The following is a 19843-nucleotide window of genomic DNA, read 5'->3' on the forward strand; positions in this document are numbered from 1 at the left end:
TTTGAAACAGGATTGTGACTCACATAACAGCTGGACTGGAAATGTTCCCAGCCATTCTGACAAGGTTTACACACTCTCTCTGAAAAACATGAGAGGTAAACCAGCAAACACCATTAGTTGATTATATTTCAGTCATCGTTAACTATGTTTATATTGGGCGGTCAGGTGGCGTAGCAGAGATTGTGCTCGTCACCAATGCAAGAGGCTGCGGTCTCGACTCCCGGAGAGTCAGCATTGCCTTTGCTCGGGCTGATCGCTATACTAACTCGTTTGGCTGAGTTAGGGGGAGGGGAGCCGTGGGTGGGTCCTGGGCGTTGTGGACAGCGACCCCTACAGTTCGGTCGGGGCGCCTGCTCAGCGAAGGTAGGATCTGGTGAGAGGTAGTGCGGCCTCCCACACGTTACACTCTCCCAGTGAGAATCTGCGCGGCCAGGCTGGCTGCCGGCTGGCTGCACATGCGTCGGAGGAAAGCATGTGACAGTCTCCGGCCTCTCGGACCAACAGTAGGGGAAAGTGCAGCCATGCGAATTGGCATAACGACTAACAGTGGGATGGGAGAAAAATCGGAAAAAGGAGGGGGAAAAAGATAATAATAATAAAAAATATATAAAAAATAACTATGTTTATATTGACCATATCAATGGTACTGTATGAAGCTTACCTTGATCATTTTCTTGTTTGGGACAGTAGACATTGACAGGAAAGTTATCAAACTGAAATATGGCCACCTTCAGATCCGCTCTCTGTGTAGTCATGATTTGTATGTTTGTCTCTAAGTTGGTCTTCTCTGCCCTCAGCTCATAGTTTTGCGTTGTCAGGTTGTGATTGGCTGCCAGTAAAGCCGTCTGGTTGTCTCTGAGGTCACTCTCCAGCTTTGTATTCTGTTCTCTGGATATGGCTTCGGTCACTGCATAAAAGAAAGGACGTTTAAACTCTACTGCCATGATTTGTCGTAAAGCTGCACTTATTTGTGTCAAATAACAGATAACAGATTTCTTCAAGCAAAGTAAATGTGTTTTTGATTCATGACATTCATACTTATGCTCTGGAAATTAGTAGTGTAGCTTTCACGTAGGTCTAAGGGGTGGCCAACCAGTCAGAGACTAAGAGCCACAAAAACGACTGTGGTACCACAAAGAGCCACACCACCAGCGTTTCTCAACCTTTTTTTCAGTCACGGCGCCCTTCATGTGTTTATAGGTCCCACCCTCTGGCCTCTGAAGTTGCTAATGTCTTTTTTATTTGGGCCTCACAGGGTTAAAAGTACCCTATGAGACCCATGGTTGCAAAATTACTAAATCACGTTCAGCCATTTAAAAAAATAATAATAAATATCCGCGCACGGATAAACGCCGCGTTGATTTCCTCTTGGACTTTTACAGTGAAACCGAAAGAGCCCATTTCACAAAACAGCTTATAACTTCATCAAAATTAGTCTGATTATCCTAACACTGATAACATAGAGTCCTTACCTGACATCAGATGGTATCCAACTGGTATATTCCAATTCCTGATCACCATTCGAAAAAATCGATAAGTGTATAGATCCAACGCGATACAGTAGAACTCCATGATCAGCGGGGCTCAGAGGCTCCAGAATGAACTGTGGTAACCCCGGCTGGATCAGTACCGGATTTTTTTCCCCATCCATTTTCATTGAGTCCATTCCAAAATCCCTTATCAAATCAAATCAAAATTATTTATAAGGCCCGACAACACACGTTAATGTCATCTGGGAGACAATAGGGGGCGCTTTTTTCCACATATGATCTCCGGCGGTGCTCGTGTATACTCGGGTAGGCTCGCGTGATGCAATATGATTTCAGATCGCAAAAAAAATAAAAATAAAAATTCAGAGAAATCTCGTGAGTGGCTTTCAACCACATAAAAATAAACCCGAGATATCTCGTGTGTGGCAGTTAAAGTGTTAAAGGCTGAAGTGAGAGGACCTTGTCGTCATGATAAGTTATTGTTGCCCCATAGCTAACTCTTTCAACAGGCTGTCTTAAATACTTCGAAGCTTCGTTCGATGGGCATGGGATTCGAACGGGAAAATAAAAATTTAATATATTACAAATAATAATAATAATAATCAAATATATATATATTTTTTTTTAAATTTTTGTGCAAAATCTTGCGCCCCCAATGCAATGAACATCATACACCTCATTAACTCTGCCTCTCTTTGTTAACTACAACAAGCAATGCCGTTTGTTATTTAAGATGAGGTCGGACTCTGCACTGACAGATTTATGTTCATTGTGCTGCTTTTATAAAGCCTCAAATGACGGCTTACAATATTTCACGTTTCAAGCCTTTCACGTAGGTCTAATGTAGCCTTTTATGTACGTCTAATGTAGCATTTTATGTAGGTCTAATATAGCCTTTCACGTAGGTCCAATGTAAGCTTTTATGTAGGTCTAATGTAACATTTTATGGACGTCTAATGTAGCCTTTTATGTAGGTCTAATGTAGCCTTTTATGTAAGTCTAATGTAGCCTTTTATGTAGGTATACTGTACCTATAGCCTTTCATGTAGGTCTAATGTAGCCTTTTATATAGGTCTAATGTAGCCTTTCACGTAGGTCTAATGTAGCCTTTTATGTAGGTCTAATGTAGCCTTTCATGTAGGTCTAATGTAGCCTTTTATGTAAGTCCAATGTAACATTTTATTTAGGTCTAATGTAGCCTTTTATGTAGGTCTAATGTAGCCTTTTATGTAGGTCTAGTGTAGCCTTTTATGTAGGTCTAATGTAGCCTTTTATGTAGGTCTAATGTAGCCTTTTATGTAGGTCTAATGTAGCCTTTTATGTAGGTCTAATGTAGCCTTTCATGTAGGTCTAATGTAGCCTTTTATGTAGGTCTAATGTAGCCTTTTATGTAGGTCTAATGTAGCCTTTCATGTAGGTCTAATGTAGCCTTTTATGTAGGTCTAGTGTAGCCTTTTATGTAGGTCTAATGTAGCCTTTTATGTAGGTCTAATGTAGCCTTTCATGTAGGTCTAATGTAGCCTTTTATGTAGGTCTAATGTAGCCTTTTATGTAGGTCTAATGTAGCCTTTCATGTAGGTCTAATGTAGCCTTTTATGTAGGTCTAGTGTAGCCTTTTATGTAGGTCTAATGTAGCCTTTTATGTAGGTCTAATGTAGCCTTTTATGTAAGTCTAGTGTAGCCTTTTATGTAGGTCTAATGTAGCCTTTTATGTAGGTCTAATGTAGCCTTTTATGTAGGTCTAATGTAGCCTTTCATGTAGGTCTAATGTAGCCTTTTATGTAGGTCTAGTGTAGCCTTTTATGTAAGTCCAATGTAACATTTTATGTCGGCCTAATGCATACCTCCGACCAGAAGGGCTTGTGGGCAATTCCACTGGGTTTCATGTGTCGCTGTTGGAGAAGAGTTTTCTCTTGTTCAGCCCAACTCAGTGACTAAAGACTTAGATTAGACTTTAGAAGCAATATAGGTTAGGAAATAATAGGTTACATAGCGAAACACTGGAATTCATGCAATATCTTTTATGTATATGCTTACTATGGGCATAGAGGGCTATGCCAGCTGATGCCAAGAGAACACAGAGAACTCCCAAGCATAGTGCCACCACCCGAAGGACCAGTGAGTCTTTAGCTGGCTTTCCATCTGTCAAGAACAAGGGAGTAACAACAGTTATTAAAAGTGAATATATAATATTATATATATATATATTAGGGCTGTTAAAATTGAACCTTTATTTAACCAGGCAGGTCAATTAAGAACAAATTCTTATTTTCAATGACAAAAGGTCCCCTCGAAGGGTAACAAGGGGACAACACATTTTAATAAAATAAATAGCAAATCGACAGATGATACATACATCACAGAGGTAAGGGAAATAATTAAAACACAACAATCAACAATCAAACAACCAAATACAATTACAAAGGGGCATACATGAAGAAGAACAGTCAAATTACAGTTAAAAGGCTGGGTGACAGTTGCAGGTGTCTGTAAACAACTCTGCGATAGAGTCCTTAAAAGTAATCAGGGGGATCAATTTGTAAATTTGTTTGCATCTCGGTCCAGCTGCTGGGAATAGTTGGCAGTTGACACATGTTTTGGCATTTTGGTGACAGACTTCTTCAGACATTTCTGAATACATTTTAATTACTAACAGGCATGTATTGTAGTGTATGTGTATTGTGTATGTCCCCCAATATGCCCAGACAATGAAAACAACCTTTTACATGGTACTGTGTGAGAAGGGGAGAGAGAGAACTTGCAAGATATTAACACATTGGGTGCCACGCCCCTTCCGGGAAGTGCATGTGGCCTTGCCGCCCATTAACCCCATGTAAACGCTCACCTTGTTTGTAGAACTAAACCTATATTTTATATTATAGCTATGGGTCTAATAACACTGTCGATTGTCAGTGAGTTGCTTCTGGTCAACATGCAAAAAACGGATTATTTTTTCGTCCGTACATTTCCATTTTATACCGTTTTGAATATGAATATAGTTTGGGTGCTTCTGAGTAATCCCAGAAAAAAGACGTGAAAATAGCGTTTTAGTGGAATCCACTTATCACGTTGTAATTTTTCGCCTGATTATCGAATCTTCCTGAAATCAACACTAGATTATCGTTATTATCCTTCCTCATGCACCCATGAAATATGGTTTAGAGCAGCGCGCCCGCCCCCCCACCAACGGTAAACAGCCACACACAGTCCACACAGATAGCTTCGATCGCGGGAGAACGAAATATCAGATCAACGCAAGCTTGGATATATAGTGTTCTTACCTTGTCTCTGATGTAATGCAAAAAAATATCTGATCGCCATTTGAAGTACTGGGTGCGGGAGTCCGTGCCACGTTATTCGGCATTTCATATGTACGAGGGGTGGGGGAAGCCTTGTTGATGTATGATGGTGACCGCTTGGCTCGCCGGAGTATTTAAACCCCGCCCGCACGGCTCAGCTCGCCCCAGAAAACAAACCACATTGTTTCTAATGGGGTGCAATAGCCACAAAGCGTTAGGGGGCGGTATTGACCGTCTGCAATCTCAGACACACTCAGAACAGCATGCACAAGGTGCCTCGTAGTAACCATCAACCTCACACTATACCATTTAACCATCAACCTCTACTACCACACTATATCATCTAACCATCAACCTCTAGTACCACATAATACCATCTAACTATCAACTTCTACTACCACATAATACCATAATACCATAATACCATAATACCACATAATACCATAATACCATCTAACTTCTACTACCACACAATACTATCTAACCACCAACCTCTGCTGCACACAATACAATCTAACCATCAACCTCTACTACCACACAATACCATCTAACCATCAACCTCTACTACCACATTATACCATCTAACCATCAACCTCTACTACCACACAATACCATCTAACCATAAACCTCTGCTGCACACAATACCATCTAACCATCAACCTCTACTACCACACTATACCATCTAACCATCAACCTCTACTACCACACTATACTATCTAACCATCAACTTCTACTACCACACTATCTAACCACCAACCTCTGCAACACACAATACCATCTTTTATTCTATTTTACTCTACTCTTATCCTAGGCAACTTGATTTGATTTGTTTTATTATTCTAATTCGTGACCTGTTCTGTCTAAATGTTTAAATGTTGAGCGATTTGCTGTGTCAAATTTCCCACTGGATAATACAAGTATTTCTATTCTATTCTATTCTGACACTGCCAATTGTGTCAGTATGGACGACCGACCAAGCCGGAGGTACCGCGGCAGTCGGATTCAATCCCACTGTCTCTGCGGTGGTAGACAGACGCTTAGTCCGCTGTGCTACCCGGCCGCCCACTTGAATTTAATTTAACATGATTAAAGAGAACATTTTCAGAGATTGTAATAATACAAATTATTTCATGTGTTTCAGCCTACATTGGCATTCATTCATTCATTCATTCATTCATTCATTCATTCATTCATTCATTCATTCATTCATTCATTCATTCATTCATTCATTCATTCATTCATTATGTGATATTCTGACTGACAATAATGGAAATGGAAAAAGGATGGCAGTTACTAAGGCAACAACAACTGATGATGATGATGATGATGATGATGATGATGATGATGATGATGATGATGATGATGATGATGATGGTGATGATGATCCAAATAAAATGGCTAGGTTAAATTATGAAAGCTGGAGGGAAAACAACATTGTATTTGAAGTTACTGCACTTTGCCTCTACACATTACCTGTATAATTATTTAAGGAAATTGTGCAGCAGAGTGCAGTATCTACTTTTTTGGGGTTCATTAAAATAATTATGTCTTTTTTTTATGCCTAAAGATTACTTCATTAATACATTTTAAATCTGGGTACTATCATCTATCTACCTATAACACATTTTGGATGGCAAGTCAAAAAACTTTAAAGCCATTTTTCTCAGTTTCACTGTTTGGAAGTTACTGCGGTTAGCCTTGACAGGGCAGTATAAGTGCATTTGGTACATTTAATGCTAGGGGCCTGGACATGAGGGCATCATGCTGGACCTACAAAAGGCCTTCGACACTGTCAATCACACCATTCTGATTGACAAGCTAAAAGCAATTGGTTTTGATCAGTGAGATCAGTGAGCTGGATGCAATCCTACCTGGAGGGGAGAGAGCAGATGGTGGAGGTAAACGGTACGCGTCTATGCCTTCTACAACGCCCTTTGGTTTCCGGGTTCCTCTGATTGGCCACTAAGCCCACGTGACCGTGCGCTAGCACGCCCCCCTTATCGCCCACTCTCGCGCTGTGAAGCGGAAGCGCCAGCAGCTGGGGGAGGCGGTGGTTTCTCCCCGGCTCCGGGCGCCGCTGACTCGGTCCAGCTCCAGCAGCAGCGGCCGTCTTCCGCCTGCGGTATCGCCTCTCCGAGGCGGCTCGTTCTTATTAATTATCCCCCATTGTTCAGGTCGACATGGTCGCCTCTCCGAGGCGGCTCGTTCTTATTAATTATCCCCCATTGTTCAGGTCGACATGGTCGCACAAACACCCGTTGGAGGAGTAGTGGGGGAGAAGAAGAGGAATATTTTTAAATAGCAAGAATTATCGACTGGCAACTCTGTGCTCGTCAGACATGTTAACATGTATGTTGTGTATGTCATAAATGTCGATATGAATTGAAAATGGGGGACCCTGATGTAAACAAGACAAACGTCTTTCTCTGATCTGCATCCCCTTAACAATTGTGTGTATTGCGCCGTACTGTATTGTACCCATTCTGCAATCTGTTAAATAAAGTTTTCATTCATTCATTCATTTCTCCCCCACTACTCCTCCAACGGGTGTTTGTGCGACCATGTCGACCTGAACAATGGGGGATTAATAAGAACGAGCCGCCTCAGAGAGAAGACGGCTGCTGCTGCTGGAGCTGGACCGAGTCAGCGGTGCACGGAGCCGGGGAGAAACCACCGCCTCGTCCCGCTGCTGCGCTTCCGCTTCACAGCACGAGAGTGGGCGATAAGGGGGGCGTGCTGGCGCGCGGTCACGTGGGCTTAGTGTCCAATCAGAGGAACCCGGAAACCGAACGGCGTTGTAGAAGGCATAGACGCAAACGGTACCCTATCCCCCCCCCCTCACAGTGAGCTGTGGTGTTCCACAAGGAAGCATACTAGGTCCGCTACTGTTCCTAATTTATGCAAATGACATGTCGTCAGCTTGTGACTGCAACTTGTTTCTGTTTGCGGATGACTCAGCCCTGCTGGTCTCTGACAAGAACAAGTTACAGGTTGAAAAAACCCTCAGCTCAGAACTAGGCAAAATCTGCATAATGGCTCGCTGATAACAAACTATCATTACACATGGGCAAAACAGAGTCCATTCTCTTCGGTTCAAATAACAAACTCAGCAAGACCGACGGCTTCTCAGTTACAGTGGGTGACAATATTGTCACAAGGAAAGAAGATATTACCTACCTGGGTTCCATCCTAGAGGCAAATCTTTCCTGTGACAAAATGGCATCCAATGTAATAAAAAAAGTCAACCAACGAACTCGATTCTTGTACCGGATCACTGGTAAACAAGAATACCCTGAAGACTCTGGCAGGAGCACTCATTCAAGGGTACTACGACTATGCTTGCACCTCATGGTACCAAAGCACCTCAAAGGCGCTAAAAACAAAATTACAAACATCTCAAAACAAACTGGTCAGACTACTGCTTGACCTTACTCCTAGAACCCACCTCACCCCTGCCCACTTTGACAACCTAGGATGGCTTAGAGTAGACGACAGAGTACAGCAACTTGCAATGGGCCTGGTCTACAAGATACACTACATGAGCAAGGTACCCATGTACATGTCAAAATACTTCCCAAAGGTCAGTGAATACCACGATCACAACACCAGAGGGAGCTCCACAAATCATGTTAAACCCAGATTCGGCTCAAACAAGGGACTAAATACGTTTAGCAATTATGCCACATCAATGTGGAACGCCCTACCCAAAGCTGTAAAGGAATGTGAATCACTACCCACTTTCAAAAACACTCTCAAAAAACACCTACGGGAGACTGCAATTCGAAACTGGCCCCCTCCAATGTACAGCAAATTACCAAGTATGGTCTTGTCAATATTCCAATGTACAGTTTTGCTTGTACAGTTGTACAGTGTCCCCCACCCACCCCTCCTACTCAACCTCTCCCCCCCCCACCCAACCACCTCCAATGTACAGTCCCCCCCACCACCCCCCACCAACCCAACCTCCTCCAATGTACAGTTTCTACGTTAAATGTATATACTATTTTTTTCTGGACACTTTTCGTATCACAAACAGTACTGTATTTGCAAATCTGGTATGTCATAAATCTATAGATGTAGCAGTACTGTCTATCTGTATGTCACGTATGTCATATATGTTACGATGAATTGAAAATGGGGGACCCTGATGTAAACAAGACGAAAGTCTTTCTCTGGTCTGCATCCCCTTAACAATTGTATGTATTGAGCTGTACTGTACTGTACCCATTCTGCAATCTGTTAATAAAGTTTTCAATCAATCAATCAATCAGACTAGGGAGGCAATTAACACAAGTATCAAAACCCCTGTGTTGACATTCTGGAGCTTGTGTTGTTGTTTGTTGTTTTGAGCAGAAATCAGTTAGGCTTAGCTCATGTCTAGTTAGCTGTTAGTGTTAGGTCACCCGGAGATTCAACCATGTATTGAATGTCCAGGTAGGGAAATGTGGAAATCTCCTGCCATTGAATGGGGCCAGAAGGAGCCTGAAAATGGATCAAATGTAACTTTTCACTATATCACAAATGCTCAGTGGTGGCCAGTGTTGGAAAGTAATTGCTTGACTTAAAGGCCAACTTGCAGGTTGTATTTTTGTTCAATAAACAATGTGACTAGGGCAACGGTGACTTTCATGAAGAGGGTGAAAAAAATTATCCAAATTTACCCAGTTTTAGCGTTTTTATCAAACATTTTGTCGACCAAACCACAACCTCCACGCACATGCATATTTTAATCCATGGTTTCATAGCGTGCGTGTGTCATATTAATGATGACGTCACACTGGGTACAGGGCAGCAGGGGCTCTGAGACTCACAGGCAGACGGCAGGAAGCAGAGAGCCTTCTTGTTACTACTAGCCGAGGAGCTAGTCTCTGTTTCACCTAACACTATTGCTCCGTGATCATAGCCATTCATCTCTAAAGCGAACCACTATTTGTAAAAGCCACAACCACGTCACTATATTTGTAATAATGTAAATCATTGTGTCGTTGTACATATTGTGTATATAACGTTAGTAGCTAGCTAAGTTAGCTAACATAGCTTAGGTTAGCTTGGTAGCCAGAATTCTCGAAACTCATAACAATGCCCGATTTAAAATGGTTCTCTCCTCTTTGTATACCTTTGTCCCCACAAGTATTCTGCCAGGGAACTTATGGACACGACAATAGTAGTAGTTATAAGGTGTTTGAGCTTGTAACGTTAGTTAGCTCATAGGTATCGTGACTGATGCACCGAGTGGGGCTGCGTCTATTCGAATCCCAACCGGTTCATGCTTATCAACATCTAATCCCAACCGGTTCATGCTTAACAACATGCCGTGACGCATAGCTTGCTAGCCGGCATGCATGCCCGATTTAAAATGGTTCTCTCCTTTTTGTATACCTTTGTCCTCACAAGTATTCTGCCAAGGAACTTATGGACACGAAAATAGTATAGTTATAAGGTGTTTGAGCTTGTAACGTTAGTTAGCTCATAGCTATCGTGACTGATGCACCGAGTGGGGCTAAAATCGTATCAACATGCCGGGACGTGTAGCTTGCTAGCCGGCATGATGTGTGTGCAGTGCTTTGCCCCACAGGTCTGAGAAGAGGACCTGCACATTTTACTTGTTCCCCAAACTCTTTTGCATGGCCCGATTTAAAATGGTTCACGACAGTAGACATAATGCTAACGTTAGCAGGAGCCATATAGCCATATAGCCATATAGCCATATAGCCATATAGCCAGCCCAGTAGTACTATGACCCGGACGGGCATAAGGCATATGTTGCCCCGAGTGACGTCACGGCCGTGCTAGCGTCTGATAAGCTTTTTTGATTCGCGCGTGCATGTTGCGTGGACCTTTTTAACCCTTTCTGAGTGGCATTTCCGGCGTCAAATGGAAAAAAATTAATAATGAAATTAGATACCAATGATGTAAACTACCCATAATTGAAGAGTAGGGTTTAACCTGCAAGTTGGGCTTTAAAGGTAGAAAAAAGGGCCCCACTTGGTATTGTACTTTGTTTACATCTTTTGTTTTGGTCTAACATGTGGGTTGGATCTCAGTGGGTATAGAGGAGGGAATTCTCTGTATAATAAGTGACCAATCTCCAACCCACACATTAGACCAAAACATGTCTGATGGCATTGCAGATTCTACCTTTAACTTGATGAACTAACAAAAACATGTTTCAAACAACATGTTCTGCATTCTGCCTTTTATACAGACCAAATACAATAGTGATCTGTAGGAATGGTGTCTGTGTTTCCCACCAAAAGTAGGCGTGACTGTGGGAAAGAAAAGTTTACTGCAACAGCTGTTCCCTCAACGCAGTTAAACTGAAACCATCCGTTGGGGACAGTAGTGTTATGTTCACTCATGCAGACTGTAGTGTCTGATGGTGTGACAGTGAACTGAACGCCAAAATATAATTTACATGACAACTTACCACTTGCATCGGGTCGTGTTGGATCTATTACATTGGCTTGTGTCTTTACTTCATCATATATGGTCTCCTCTTCCTTTTTAGCTGAGAAGCAGGAGAAAATAATCAAATGTTGAAATAGTGGGTGTGCAATTGTTTTCATTATGTGATCACAATTATATATTGGAACTAGAGTTCTACCTCCTATGGTTACTCGAATACAGCCATATGCACAGAGGAGGCCATAAGGGGGTTTGAACCTCAGCCCATTTCCCTTGACATACTGGGCCCTCATAGGAAGTAAGTAAGTAAGTAAGTAAGTAAGTAAGTAAGTAAGTAAGTAAGTAAGTAAGTAAGTAAGTAAGTAAGTAAGTAAGTAAGTAAGTAAGTAAAGATTTATTTATAAAGCACCTTTCATTATGTCATGCAGCTCAAAGTGCTGTACACAAACATAGGCATATATATGTAAAGCATCACATTAATAAGACAACAGTAATAAAAGTACCGCAAATAGGCAAAGCACAGTATGTCACAATCTGCCTCAGCCTCCCTATGGACTCATGAACTTTTTGAACATAGACAATCCTGGGCGGCTGGGTGGCGCAGCGGTCTAAGCGCTCGTCACCAACGCGTGAGACACCGGTATCGAATCCGGCTGTCAGCGTTGCCTCCAGCTTGGGCCGGCCGTCATACTGACTCAATTGGCAGAGTCAGCGGGAGGGAAGTCGATGGGTGGTAATCTGGTCGTTGTAAACGGCGACTCCTACAGGTCGGTCAGGGCGCCTGCACAGCAAGGACAGGAGATGTCGAGGGTAGTGTGAGCCTCCCACACGTTACACCTCGCCAATGAGAGTCCGCGCTGGCAGGTGAAAAGAAGTGGCTGACTGACTCTGCATGTATCGGAGGAGACATGCGATAGATTCTTCAACCCTCCCTACGACCGACCAGTGGGGGGCACATGCGAGGAACGATCAAGACAGGGGAGGGGGGAATTGGCACGACTAAATTGGGATGGGAGAAAAACAGAAAAAGAAGGAGAAAAAGTGAATAAAAAAAAAGAACATAGACAATCCTCTCCTGCCATCTGGTGGTCTGTCGGCGGTACTACAGGCCACTACCCTCTGCATGGGTCTTTATTTACCTATTCTGTTGAGTCTGTTGTCTATCATTGCTAATGTACTCCCTATGTATCTGCTATCTGTCCTGTGTGCTCCCCAGTATGACATGCATTGTGATTCTAGTCTAGTCCATTGTTCCCAGTGTGTGTATTGATATTCCTGTGTCTGTCAACCCCCAGCTGTTTGTCATAATTAGTGTCTGTATTTATACGTGCCGCACCCCTGTTACCAGTGTTGCGCCATTGTTCTGTTTACCCTGTATTCCCAGTTTCTCTATTCTGTTGTGCTCCCTGTTTATCTTGCCGTGTACACTGTTGCTTTGCCTGCCGTTCGCGGAATTCCCCCTTGTACATTCTGTTCGTGAGTTTATTCTAGTGTTCTTGTTTTTAAGTCTCTGTCCGTTTCTGGCCTGTTTAAGTTTCCCCTCTGAGCCAGCCCGGCTGTGCCTTTTATGTTCTGTGCTTCGTTCCTGTATCATTGTTTACTATTGCTCAAGTAAAGCCTGTTTTCTGCAACGTTGACTCGTGCCTCGTCTCTCTCACCCCCCACTGTCCTGCACTTGAATCCTACCCACTTCTCCTCAACACCTCATTATAACAGAATGGCGCAACCATCCCTGGATTCAGCAGACAAAGGGAGAGACCGAGCGAGCGGCATGCTGTTCGTTATGGAGCGTTTCTTCGAGGGGGATTTTCTCTCCTCGTCCTTGTGGGAGAGGATGCACCTGCACGCGCTGCTCACCTGCGCAAGTGAGACTGCAGCACGGAGCAGGCACCACTGCTGGCGGAACATGCCCGACAGCTGGGACTGATAATTCGGACGCTCTGGTCCCCTGCCCCCAGCGAAGCCACGGCTACCAGCATGCCCTCCCCCGCAAGTAAAGCCACTACTGCCACTGCTGCTACTGCTAGTTTAGCCCCTGCTGTTAGCATAGACCCCGCAGCCTTCACTGCCCAGGCAGCTAGCACAGTACCTGTTGCTAGCACCTCAGCTCTCCCTGCTAGCACAGCCCAGGCTACTAGCTCAGCCCCTACCGCTAGCTTAGCCCTGGTAGCTAGCACAGCTAGCAGAACCTCTACAGCTAGTTTATCCCCCACTGCTAGCACTATAGCCCTCTCTGCTAGTATAGCGTCCCCTACTGGTCCCGTAGCCCCCCTCAGGGACAGGTTTGATGAGGCACATTCCCTTTTGCTAAATTTCATGGACAATTATTCTCCGACCTGCAGTCTGGAGGAGTGGAAAGAGCGATTATCGCCTGGTGTTCTCCATGATGAAGTGGAGTCCTGGAAGAGCATGCGAACTCCGGTTACTGGCCGGGAACATGTTTAGGGTGCTCTTCCAGGACCCCTACTCCCCAGCCGACTGCCAAGCTGCTAACCCTGTCAGGCCCTTTGCAGATAGCAAGGCCTCTACTACTAGCTTAGCCCCCGCCGCTAGTGTAGCCTCGGTAGCTACCGCCTTAGTCCCATCCGCTAGAGCCCCTGCTGCTAGCACCTCATTCCCATCCACTAGAGCACCTGCTGCTAGTCCCTTAGCCCCGTCCACTAGAGCATCAGCTGCTAGTCCCTCAGTCCGGTCCGCTAGAGCCCTGTCTGCTAGCGTAGCACGTACAGCTAGCTTAGCCTCTGCAGCTAACCAGGACTCAACTGCTAGCTTAGCGTCTGCTGCTAGCATAGCCCCTAGAGCTGGTTCAGCCCCTGTAGCTTCTGCAGCTTCCCCCCTGACTTCACCTACTAGTGTAGCCCGTACTGCTAGCATGCCCCCCTCGGCTGTTAGCATGGCCCCTGCATCTAGCAAGTGCAGAAAGGCTAGCGAGATTCGGAGGGCTAGCAAGGCCCTTACTGCTAGCAAAGCTTCCGTAGCTAGCAGAACCTTTACTGCTAGCGTAGGTTCTTCGGTAGCTACCTAACTAGCTTCCCTTGCTAGCACAGGTTCTACAGCTAACAAGGCCCCTGTGGTTAGCTCAACCCAGACAGTTAGGGCAGCCCCTATTGCTAGCTTGGCCCCTGCTGCTAATGTAGCCTCAGTAGCTACCCCCTTAGCCACTTCCGCTAGAGCTCCTGCTACTAGCGCCTTAGTCATGTCTGCTGGACCTCCTGCTGCTAGCCTTTTGGTCGTGTCCGCTAGAGCCCCTGCTGCTAGCATTTTAGTCCCATCTGCTAGGGTTCCTGCACCTAGCACCCTTGTCCCTCCTGCTGGAGTCACTCTGACTGCTAGCACTTTAGCCCTGCCTGCTAGTGTAGGTACTACAGCTAGCACCTTTCGCCTTCCTGCTAGTGTAGCCCCTGCAGCTGGCACCTAAGTTTTCCCCGCTAGTGTAGCACCTACAGCTAGCACCCGAACTCTCTCGGCTAGTGTACCCTCTGCAGCTAGCACAGGCCCTGCAGCTAGCACTGCCGCGCAGCTAACCCAGCCTCCACGGCCAGCCTAGCTCATGCTAGTTTAGCCCTTGCAGCTAGCACAGGCCCTGCAGCTAGCACTGCCCAGGTAGCTAACCCAGTCTCTACTCCGGGGTTGTCGCCCTCGCCTCTCTGCTCCGGCTCCCCTGGTCCGGTCCCGAAGTCTGCACCTGGAGTTGCCCCCGTCCGGGCTCCTACTCCGGGGTCGTCGCCCTCGCCTCTCTGGTCCGGCTCCCCTTGTCCGGTCCCGAAGTCTGCACCTGGAGTGGCCCCCGTCCAGGGTCCTGCTCCGGGGCTGTCGGCCTCGCCCCTTTGTTCCGGGCTCCCTCACCGTGCCTCTGTCCCCGTCTCCAGCCCCCCTCACCGTGCCTCTGTCACTGTCTCTGGTCCCCCTCTCTGGGCCTCTGTCCCGGTGTCCAGCCCCCTTCGTCTGGCCTCTGTCCTTGCTTCCAGTCCCCCTCATCGGCCCTCCGTCCACGTTTCTGGCCCCCCTCTCCGGGCCTCTGTCCCCATTTCCGGCTCTCCTTTCCGGGTCTCTGTCCACGCCTCGAGCCCCCCTCACTGAGCCTCTGTCCCCGTCTCCAGCCCCCCTCTCCGGGCCTCTGTCCCCGTTTCCAGCCCTCCTCTCCGGGTCCCTGTCCATGCTTCGATCCCCCCTCACCGAGCCTCTGTCCCCATCTCCAGCCCCCCTCTCTGGGCCTCTGTCCCCGTTTCTAGCCCTACTCTCCGGGCCTCTGTCCCCCTCTCCGGTCCCCCTGATCCTGTGCCCTGTTAGCCCTTCGCCGGGCTCCCCTCTGGTCCTGTTACCCGGCCCCCCTGCTACTATGCCCCTCCTGGGTTCTTTTCTCCACCCCCCCCGGCTCCAGTTCTCCATGTCCTCGCCCCCAGTTTTTTCCGGGGTCTCGGCCCTCCACCTTGCCTGTTTTCCGGTCGATCTAGTGGGTCGTCTGGAAGCCGCCCCTTCGGGGGGAGGGTCCTGTCACAATCTGCCTCAGCCTCCCTATGGACTCATGAACTTTTTTAACATAGACAATCCTCTCCTGCCATCCGGCGGTCTGTCGGCGGTACTACAGGCCACTACCATCTGCATGGGTCTTTATTTACCTATTCTGTTGAGTCTGTTGTCTATCATTGTACTCCCTATGTATCTGCTATCTGTCCTGTGCGCTCCCCAGTATGTTGTATTGTGATTCTAGTCTAGTCCATTGTTCCCAGTGTGTGTATTGATATTCATGTGTCCTAGTCTGTCAACCCCCAGCTGTTTCTTGTCATAATTAGTGTCTGTATTTATACGTTACCACAGTGTTGCGCCATTGTTCTATTTACCCTGTATTCCCAGTCTCTCTATTCTGTCGTGCTCCCCGTTTATCCTGCCGTGTACCCTGTCGCTTTGCCTGCCGTTCACGCAATTCCCCCTTGTACATTCTGTTTGTGAGTTCTTGTTTTTCGAGTCTCAGTCCGTTTCTAGCCTGTTTAAGTTTCCCCTCTGAGCCAGCCCGGCTGTGCCTTTTATGTTCCGTGCTTCGTTCCTGTATCATTGTTTACTATTGCTCAAGTAAAGCCTGTTTTCTGCAACGTCGACTCGTGCCTCGTCTCTCTCACCCCCCACTGTCCTGCGCTTGAATCCTACCCACTTCTCCTCAACACCTCATTATAACACAGTAAAATAACACATTTCAGTAAAAGATCAATACATAAAATTAAAAACATTTCAATACGATACTCGCTTTCCCTAAGGCATGGTACACTATTTGTAAGCTAGACTGTATAGGTACGTTTTTAATTTTCCTTTAATACCGTCGTGAATATTATGTGTTTATTAGTGAAATATGTTTTTAAGGTTTTCTGCAGTAATTCCTAAAACGCGAGTTATAGGCCCCGACGCATATGATAGATTATCGATTGGCGTTTCTTTCCTATACACGCTATATTAAAAAATTCAAATGTATATGATTGGTATACATTATGCTTCATCATGCATGAAGGAAAGGGGGGGGGGGGTCGTTTATAATTCCTTGATCGTCAGTAGCGCCTTTTTTTACTATACGTTGATCAGATGGATTGACGTGAAATGAATAAACAATCGGGCTGAAAATAACGTTAGATTCCTCTTACAGTTCACCGATGAGACTGGAGGAAAAATATTCCAATTATTTGACATTGATCTTCTAGATCCATTTCCCGTTTGTATGATGCAATAAACGGCGAAATCATATTGATTCTTGCGTTTCGAAAGCGATCCCAATGCACTCAAGTGTGTATCTAGATCCACGCTACAAGATATTACTGCCGGAGGAATTTCCTTGATGCACCGAGCGCCACTTCCGGTTTGGCTTGGAGTGTAACTCGCCCGACATCCACCAGGCGGCGGTATTGAGGCGTTGCAATATCAGACAGGGTCCAGCTGCAGCAGCGAGGGAGGCTGGATGAATTATGAATACCATGGCGAAAAAATGAAATATTGATCCTAAAACGAGTTTATTCGTTGTTGGCGCACAACGCATGGCGGGCAATAACGAGTATACATGTTTTTGGCACACAATGTGTTAAGAGGTTAACAATAACAATACATACAATACTCATTGGTGGCCAATAACGAGTAAACTTGTGTTACCCCGCCAACGCTTGAGCGTCAATAATGAGTCAACTCGTTTTTGGATCCTTTGATCTTTTTCCTTTGATCCCCGTTCTAAGCGGTCATCTGGATCACTCTAGCCGTCCCTGGCTCATTTGCCTATGTTGGAATTGCAATGCCAATCGAATCTCACCAGGTGGCAGTATCGCCTACCTTTTGAACTCTGATAGATCACCGATGGGATCATTGGAATTATTCTTTTTGGAGTACCTTCTGGCCTTCAGGTAAGGACCCCCTATGTCTATTTTACCGAACCTGAAACATGTGTCTGTAACGATCACAGTGTCCTATTTTACCAGACCTACACCAAGCGTTTTCTAACAATCGCATTTTCGGGGTAAGACTACCCCCCCCCCCTTGATGATTTTGTGAAGGCACATGTGTATATACCTTTGATTTGGGAGTATTTGGGGTTTCAGGGGATCAAACAGAACGATTTGGGCTTATTGCATTTAATGCATTTTATCTCGCGATTTATGTTGATAATGTTCAGTCGTACAGTTGTTTTGTCAGAGATTTAACCGTCTTAGCGAACTTTTTCAAATGTACGTTGGTTAGCTTCTAGCATAGGGGGAGGGGTTACACAGGGATGCCCCGAACGATCGCCCAGCGATTGGTATCGGCCGATATTCAGTATAAATATGAGATTGGGGAATTCCGATAATGCTTTCTAGTCGCCGATTGCGAAGATGACGAATGCACGCATTGCCCCTCCCCTGCCTTCGCTCCGAAGATAGCAAGAGTCCTAGCCTCCGCAACTTGTCGTGACAGCTCCTCTTTCAACATAACTGAAGCATTAAACAAAATGGCCCAGTAAACTATTCACTTTAGTTTAATACATGAGGCGTTGTCTAATGTTATCTAGCTGGCTAGCTACTGATAGCTCATGATATCAACGTCTGATAACATCATTGGCATACATTTTTGCAGCTGTTGGCTAGCGTTGGCTAGCTAGCTATATCGTTCTCCATAGCTGTAACTGAACGCCAATGATTCTAGCCTTATGTGATCTTATGAGTTTCAGTTCATAGGAAAATACTTTGACTATAATGGTCAGAAGTAAATTAACTTAGATGCTGTTATGCTTAACACCCAGTACTATTCACTTTACTTAATTTCTAAGATTAGATTCGATAATTTTGTCCGGACTTTGCATGCCTGCGTTAGACCTACAGTATAATACTGCCAGCTGCTATAACAAAACCAAAAACGGTATTGGCCGTTATCGGCAGTGTATCGGCCAATATGGCTCATAGACGATCGGTGATCGGTATTGGTGGCAAAAAACGTGATCGGGGCATCCCTAGCTACACACACAGCTCATGCTGGTTTTTCACAAGTACATTGATATATTTCTGGTCTAAAGAGCCGATAATATTGTGGATATAATCCCAGTGAACCGGGTTCATAAAGTAATTCAATGTTGAAAATGTGCAGTTGTACAGTTGTTTTGTAAGAGATTGAACCGTCTTAGCGAACTTTTTCAAAAGTATGTTGGTTAGCTTCTAGCATTGGGGGAGGGGTTACACACACGGCTCGTGCTGGCAGTATTTTTATTAACTGCCGTTTTTCCCCACTGCAGCTTCGTGAGCTGCTGGCGCCATTTTGTGAACATACATTAACACATTGGGTGCCACGCAGTATGCCCATCTTTACCACTCTCTGCCAGTGCTGTAACCCTATGAGTGGCTCACCTTCTTTGCAGGGCTATAACTTTTTTAATATTATAGCTATATCGACATTACTATGGCCCATTCAACATCGGGTATCTATCGTTCCGGATGTGGGAACGTTATATTTTTCCATTCATACATTGTCGTGTTAGTACCGTCGAGAATATAAGTATGTTTTTAGACTGTATAGCAGTAATTCCTAGTATGCGCGCTATAGGCCCCGACTCGTATTATACATTATCGATTGGCGTTTCGTCCCTATACACGCTATATAAAAAATGTCAAATGCATATGAACGCTATACATTATGCTCCATCATGCGTGAAGGAAAGGGGGGGGGTTGTTTATGATTCCTTGATTGTCAGTAACGGCTTTCTTTAGTAAGACACCATACGTTGATCAGATGGATTGCAATGAAATAAATGGACAATCGAGCTGGAAATAACGTTAGATTCCTCTTACCTCTGGTCGATGCGTCTGGAGAATTTATTTTCCAATTATTTGATGTTGATCTGCTAGATCCATTTTCCGTTTGTATGACGCAATAAACGCCGAAAGCATTTTGATTATTGCGTCTCGAAAGCGATCCGATGCACTCGAGGTGTGTATATTGATCCACGTTACAAGATATCTCTGGCGGAGCTTTTTCCCCGATGCACAGAGCGCCACTTCCGGTTTAGAGTGGAGTGTAACTTGCCCGAAATCCACCAGGCGGCGGTATTGAGGCGTTGCAATATCAGACAGGGTCCAGCTGGCTCCCGGAGGCTTCCTGGATGAATTATGAATGCCAATAGCGAATAAAAGAAATAGCGATCAGAGTGGTCAG

The 19843-nt window shown here is 45.2% G+C and overlaps 1 long non-coding RNA gene across 1 annotated transcript; it reads right to left on the minus strand.

Moving 5' to 3' along the window:
- Window positions 1–770: 770 nt before the first annotated feature.
- LOC311245801 lies at window positions 771–11280 on the minus strand. Its single transcript, XR_014620762.1, has 3 exons — window positions 11217–11280; window positions 3528–3632; window positions 771–907 (listed from the first exon to the last, which is right to left on the minus strand). It is a non-coding gene; the product is annotated as an uncharacterized lncRNA (long non-coding RNA).
- Between the last annotated feature and the right edge of the window lie 8563 nt (window positions 11281–19843).

Source organism: Notolepis coatsorum (assembly GCF_963971535.1).
Source record: "Notolepis coatsorum genome assembly, chromosome: 19".
Classification (NCBI taxonomy): Eukaryota; Metazoa; Chordata; class Actinopteri; order Aulopiformes; family Paralepididae; genus Notolepis; species Notolepis coatsorum.